Below are 6,489 nucleotides of genomic sequence, written 5' to 3'. Positions count from 1 at the left end.
AATTGGTCTTGAAATAGGAAGTAAGTGCAATGAAGCGAACACTGGAGTGATATGCTCTTGATTCATTGTACCTCTTAGAAAAACATATTTGTTATCTTTATATCTTTTAACAAATGAAAAACAAGAATCACCAAAGAACAGTTTTAATAAAAAAACCCCATAAAATTAGAAGATTGGTGTTAAAAAAAGGCATTACTAGAATTTAGAGTATAATCAGGTAAACCTCATAATTAACCTTTGCAGGTTACAGCATAACACACCTCATATCTGAAAAAAAAAAATATTCATAAAGATTGATAGTTCTATGCAAGGTCTTATAATAAAGTTTTTAGAAGGAGGATGAATGCTCATTTAAACCGATAAAATTCATAATATTTTTATCTTCCTTTTCCAGAAGCTTTGGTGAAATTTTACCACACAGTTGCATTCTTTGGTTACTCCTATGACCTAAAGCAGGAAATGTCCAACAGTCTGCAGTAATTAACAGTTTTAATGAGTTGTCACACACACTTTCACAGCAGTGGAGCTCAAAATGCTGGAGTGAGAGGAAATTAAAAGGATTGGCCAGAGAGGGAGGAAAGACATTTGACCTTTTGAGTCAGTTTTCAGCTTTGCATTCCAGAGAGCTTGTTATGTTCAACAGATCTGTGTGATTTCTAGCTCTCTCAACTTCCTGTGGCTTCTAACCTCACGCAAGGAAGTAGAGTTACCACATGTCCTTCATAATAACCACTTGACTTTGGATTGTGCTCTGTACTGATTTCATCAGACCTCCACCTTCTAAGGTTAAATTTACTCAGCCATCTCACAGTGAGGACCCACTGCTAAGCTTGGTTTTGCTCTATAATTACTGACCAACCTAATATTACAGAGAAGTACCTCTAAACATATACCAAACCAAGGAACATTACTTCCTGTTTCCAAAAATATCAGCAGATAACTCACGTAACACACCACACAGGGCCATCGTACGCAACGTTTCTGATTCAAAAACTGTATGAGAAAAATCGTTGTTAGTTTATGAATCCACAATCCATTGCTGATCTTCCTTCACCTGTTTTACTCAGGCTTTTTTTTCTGTGCAAACTTCTCCTGTAAAATAGTTTTATCCCTTTAGACAAATTTGTGAATCTGAGAGCAAAACAAAGACTAAGGCAATATTCCCAGATGGAAGACACAGTGGCACAGTATTGCCCTGCAGACCACAGTGTCCAGTGGGGAATATTCCATTGTAAAAGCACCAACGATATTCAAAGAAAAAGGAAAAAAAAAATCCCTTACTTGTGGTTAGTCTTTTAGGTTGCAGCCAAAAAAGGATAAGGGTGGATCACCACTGGGTTTTGTCTTGATGTGTTGTGGTTACCAGATTGCCAGTCTGCTACTGCTGTGCTTCCAATGCCTCTTTCTCCTTGGAGGGCAACAGGTTCACATGGATGGCTCAAAACAGACACACCCTCAGTGTGAGGGATTCTTCATCTGAAATATCTGATCAGACTTCAGGACAGAAGTGCCTGCTGCAAATCTTACTGAGGCTCGAGACTGGCAGCCTACAATTAACTACAGCTATTATACAGAAGGGAAATGACACAGTGCTTTCTATGAAATGAAAGATCAAGAGTAACTATGGGAATGATCTCATGTCTTCTTTTCCTGAAAACATTTACGTAACCTTCGACGCTGAAAATATAACAAAAGTGGCATAAATGCAGACCGAAAATGGTATTTGTGGTTGAGTTTTATTTTCCTGGAGGAACCTCGCCAAAGATTAATGAGGTGAGGTGTTTAATTATAAAAGAGCACGTTCAGGCAGACTCGTGAAGTTTTGTGTATGTTGAAATTATCAATGAAACTATTGTTTTTCTTTTTTTAAGTGCCTTTGAGTATAACTGGCATTACATAATTACTACCTTACTCTTGATTATTAACTTTGGGGGTTATCTAACCACTAGAAAACAGTCAGCCATTATCCTTAATTTATGGTATGTTTCTAACAAACAGACATGCATTGACCATTAAAGTTTAACAATAATATAATACTTTATCTTGGAAGTTTGATGGCTTTTTGTACTTTTTGTACAGGCAGTGGAGCAGCATATGTTTCAGAAGAGCCTGCTTGAAATAAAAAGCACAGCAAAGTGCTTTGGCGAGACCTGAGAACAGACGAGACCTGATATCGACTGGTATTGGTGAATATTTGCTTCTGCATGGTCGGCCTGCTTTTATCCTCTCCCTTTGCCGCCTTCAGCTTCTTCTGGAACTCAAACACAATGCAATTACACATCTCACAAGCGTAAATCCCAAACAGGGACTTCTTTGTGAGACGTGTGTTTGGGTGGGTCAAGGAGACGGGCGTGAACATTATTGTCAGGTGGTAACCACCATTCACATGTCCAATTGTGTACCCACAGTTGTGTCTTAGGGCACTCAAGCCCTGTGGGGTACACCGTGTCAGGTCCACATGCTTTTTTCAGGAAGTTATAACAATCCTGAAGCAGGTGGACCTGACAATGCGGCAGCAGCATATAGTGGATGGGAGCTAAAAGTGCCGCAGCACGTTTTAGCTCCACCACCAGGCCATCAGTATCGAACCTGAACGTGACGTCACGTTCAGTTCACTAATGTAGGTGGAGTGAAAATACATTATGATGTCAGCTCCCAGAAAGTCTGACAACTTAGCGTACTGTGACACAGCATGGTCTGTAAGTGTCTGTGAGTTCAGGGAGCCAACCTCATGAATGTCAGACTGGGTGACTTCCATTGTGTGCACAGCACAGCTGTCAAACGGCAAATGACACAAAGATAGGTTTCAAGTTAATTATGATTCCAAAATGCAAACTTATATTAATTGCGCAATTTTGCAAACTAATGTAATGTCTTAAATAATAAAATGTAGTTTATATGTTAATGGGTATATAATAAATTTATGTTTACATGTCTCTATGTGTCCCCCATGAGTCCCCCATGTATTCAACATGTCTCCCATGTCCAACGTGTCCAGCCAACGCCGTGTGTCCTACATGACCCATATGTTCAACGTGTCCAACCAACATGTCCAATGTGTCCAACATGTGCAACGTGTCCCCCGTGTCCAACGTGACCCATGTTCTCAACGTGTGGTCTGTAAAGAAAAAGGAAAACTGAAAACGTTTTACCACATCCATGAAAACTGCACTTTGATCAGTCCATTTTGAGAAAATAGGGCCACAGTGGTCAAAATGTTTTCAAGAACCAAACTTTTTCAGGGTAATCGCTCTCAAGTTCTTGCGTTTTAGATCCCAACATATAAAGGGCAGGTATTTGCAATAACTCACAGGGAACTACATTTAGGGGAAAACTAACATTTGTCATAATGGTTCTCACAAATTTAGGGAGAAAATAGTGACATAATGGGTCCTGCTTTTGATGTGGGACCTTAACAGCATTCAGAAAATCCGGTGCCATCCGTCTGCTTATTTAAACCAGGCAGTCAAGGAAAACTGGCTATATAGCTATTATCAGCATAAAATGAAATAAATTTTACTTAGCACCAACAAGTGGCAGCAGGGACAAAGACCTGGGAAATAGATTCTTGTGGGCCTCAGCTAGGTGCAGATTTTTTAATAGTATTTCAGACCAAAAATGATAACCTGGACTGGCTTTAAATTAATAGGGTCTAAGCTGTAGTTGACAGCTAAGTCACACTTATGACCTAAGCAATTATCCCCTCAACCAAGTATTGGAATATTGGTTGTGAAAGATGGATATGATTGACCGAGCTTTATTACACTGAGATCCAGTATGAAAACGATAAGTCTGGGTGGCTGTCTCTTGTTTCATGCCAAGAATCACAAACCATCTCTGGAGCAAGTAGCAAGGAAATTGACTTCATGTAAGCAGAACCAAATGTGTTTATTCGAAAACAAACACTGAACCAAGCAGGCTCTTCTGAAACATATGCTGCCCCACTGCCTGTCTTTATCAAAAAGCAAGAGTGTTTTGATTTCAGTGTCTAAATACAGTCTTTCGAATATTCCAAAGTTTCCCCAAATTAATCTTGCTCCATTTTGTCATCTAGGTCTAAATATGTGGTCAGAATGACCAGTTTTGTAGGTCTGAACATCAGTTCATTGTTTTAGCTTCTTCTTGCGTCTACAAAAACAACAAGTTTGTTCCTTTTGAAATGTAAAAATCAGAATTTGCAGTCCACATGTGGACTGAACTTAAAACTTAAAACGGGCAACAGAAATGATCAAACTAAACAAAGACAGCAAAAAAGCTAGGCCCAAAATTATTCATGCACCTGGCAAAGTTAGATTGAAAATGTCATGATGTGAGAGTTTAAGAATGGACCAAAATGCAGACAGGAGCTGGGAGCATGTTAATGGAGAAATACAGACAAAAAAATGACAAAAAAAACATGGAAGCACAGGGACACAGAGCCAAACAAAAACCAAGAATCCAGAACAAAACACCTTCAGGAAAATCCAGGGAAGTATCCAGGGTCAATGGGAATTAACAGAAGGAATTAGCAAGGAGTATGAGCAAGAGAAAGATTACTGTGAGGGTTCAATGCTGGAACAGAAGACCTGAGCTGATTAGCTAACAGTTTGCAAGTGTGAGGGGAGAGAGAGACAACGTGGCACAGGGGGCGAGAGAGAGCACATAACTCAATCTAAGAAACATGACAGAGTAACAAAGAATAACTAGAGACAAGAAATAAACTAGAATCATCAATAAAACAGAAAAAAAGAAAGAGACGAAGGAAAAAAACAAAAACAAAAAAACAAACCTCAAAGCAACTAACAGAAAATGCTTTTTCATTTTTACCAACAAGTTTGTTTCTGGAAGGAAATGAGATTGGCATCGCTCCAAACATTATATGTATACACACACACACACACACACACATATATATATATACAGTTTGAAAAAACTGTCAGTTTGAAAAAAGACAGTATTTTATTTACATTTTATTAAACAATGGCGCACTGATATTTCTTATCTTCTCAATCAATGGAAATATGGAATTACAGCAATTAAAGCCTTAATATGGTTGAAAAACAGTTCTTCACATTTCCACTGGTATTTCACAATTTGTCTTTGGAGCTTTCTTCCAATAAGCTTTAGAAAAGATTGGATCTACTTTAGGATTGATGGATAGAAAAACAGAGGGACCCGAAAGCAAGCCTCTTTTTTTTCATGCACTTTTATTGACCTAAGACACGTAGCCTCTGTGTACCCGTACAGACACACCCTGACACCAAATTACCCTACACTGCTATTTTTTTTTCAGCTGAAATTCAACCTACAAAGAGATTGAAGGCGCAAAAGTCAGACTAAACACTCTGAAAGATCATTCAGAAGTCTCCAGAATAGCTCATAAAAGTCCCGCTTTGATTTTCTTAGCTGGCTATAAATGGAGCTCCTGTGGCTTTTGACAACTCCCCATCCTCCACCCATCCTCTGTTCCACTTTTGTCTTCTCCATAAATCAATATATGTTTGGGAGTGTGGGGCTGCTGATTGTTTGTACAGAGTGTAGATGTGTAATTTGGATAAATGGTATGTATAAACAGTTTGCTATGACGATGGTAAACAGTCTGGGTGGTTAGAAAGGGAGTGTGCTGATAGTCTCAAGGCATACAATCTGCTATAATTGGTAGTGTATAACCTGAGCATATTTGATTACCCACCTGGATGATAGGTGTGATGACAGGCTCACAATAATTCCCCCTTTTTTTTTTTGTTTTTTTGTTAAATCGCCCGGATCAAAGTTCCCATTTCTTGTCCCTGCCAGCACATCATTGGGTTGCATATAATCATAGATATTAGGCTGCCAGAAGGAAGTCCATCCACACAGGTATATTATTTGTGATGTCATACATAGGCTTGAAATGGTATATTCTATTGACTTTTTTTTTTTTTTTTAAATCTTCCCGTGGTCTTATAGTGACGCTCAGGAGGAGTGTGGGGTGTCAGACAGCGGGGAAGTAGAGAGGGAGAGAAAAGGGGGCGGTGGGGGAGTCAGTTCTCCAAATCACACACACACACACACACAAACTCAGGATGAGTGAGACCTCACACAGGATACGAATCTTGCAGAGTCCAATGGACCCCGGGTCCAAGACGGTGTATTAATGCTACAGCTGCATTTACTGCAGCCAAGTATTTCTTTGATTTCAAATTGAAGGAATATAATCCAACTGCTTACTACAGCTGGCAAAGAACTTTCTCTTGCAGCGAGACAATAAGTATGCATCGAACGAAGGATTTTGTCATGTGAGCAAATACAAAGTTTAATAAACATGTTTGCTTCTTATAGTTTTCTTGCAGCGGTTGCTTTCCTCTTGACATTTTTTTTTTTCTATTCAGGGACTATTTGTGAAGCATGATTAATGTTTATCAGATTTTTCCCCCTGAGCCTTGGATGTTTGCAGCTGATACTGAGTTACCATAACCCTCCAGAGTGATACTGTACTAAATGCTCTCTTTGCCAGGCCTTTGGGGATAG

The sequence above is a fragment of the Poecilia formosa genome, unplaced genomic scaffold, assembly GCF_000485575.1.
Source record: "Poecilia formosa unplaced genomic scaffold, Poecilia_formosa-5.1.2 Scaffold71, whole genome shotgun sequence".
NCBI lineage: Eukaryota > Metazoa > Chordata > Actinopteri > Cyprinodontiformes > Poeciliidae > Poecilia > Poecilia formosa.
The sequence above is the reverse complement of the archived record's forward strand: the minus strand, read 5'-3'. Positions refer to the sequence as shown.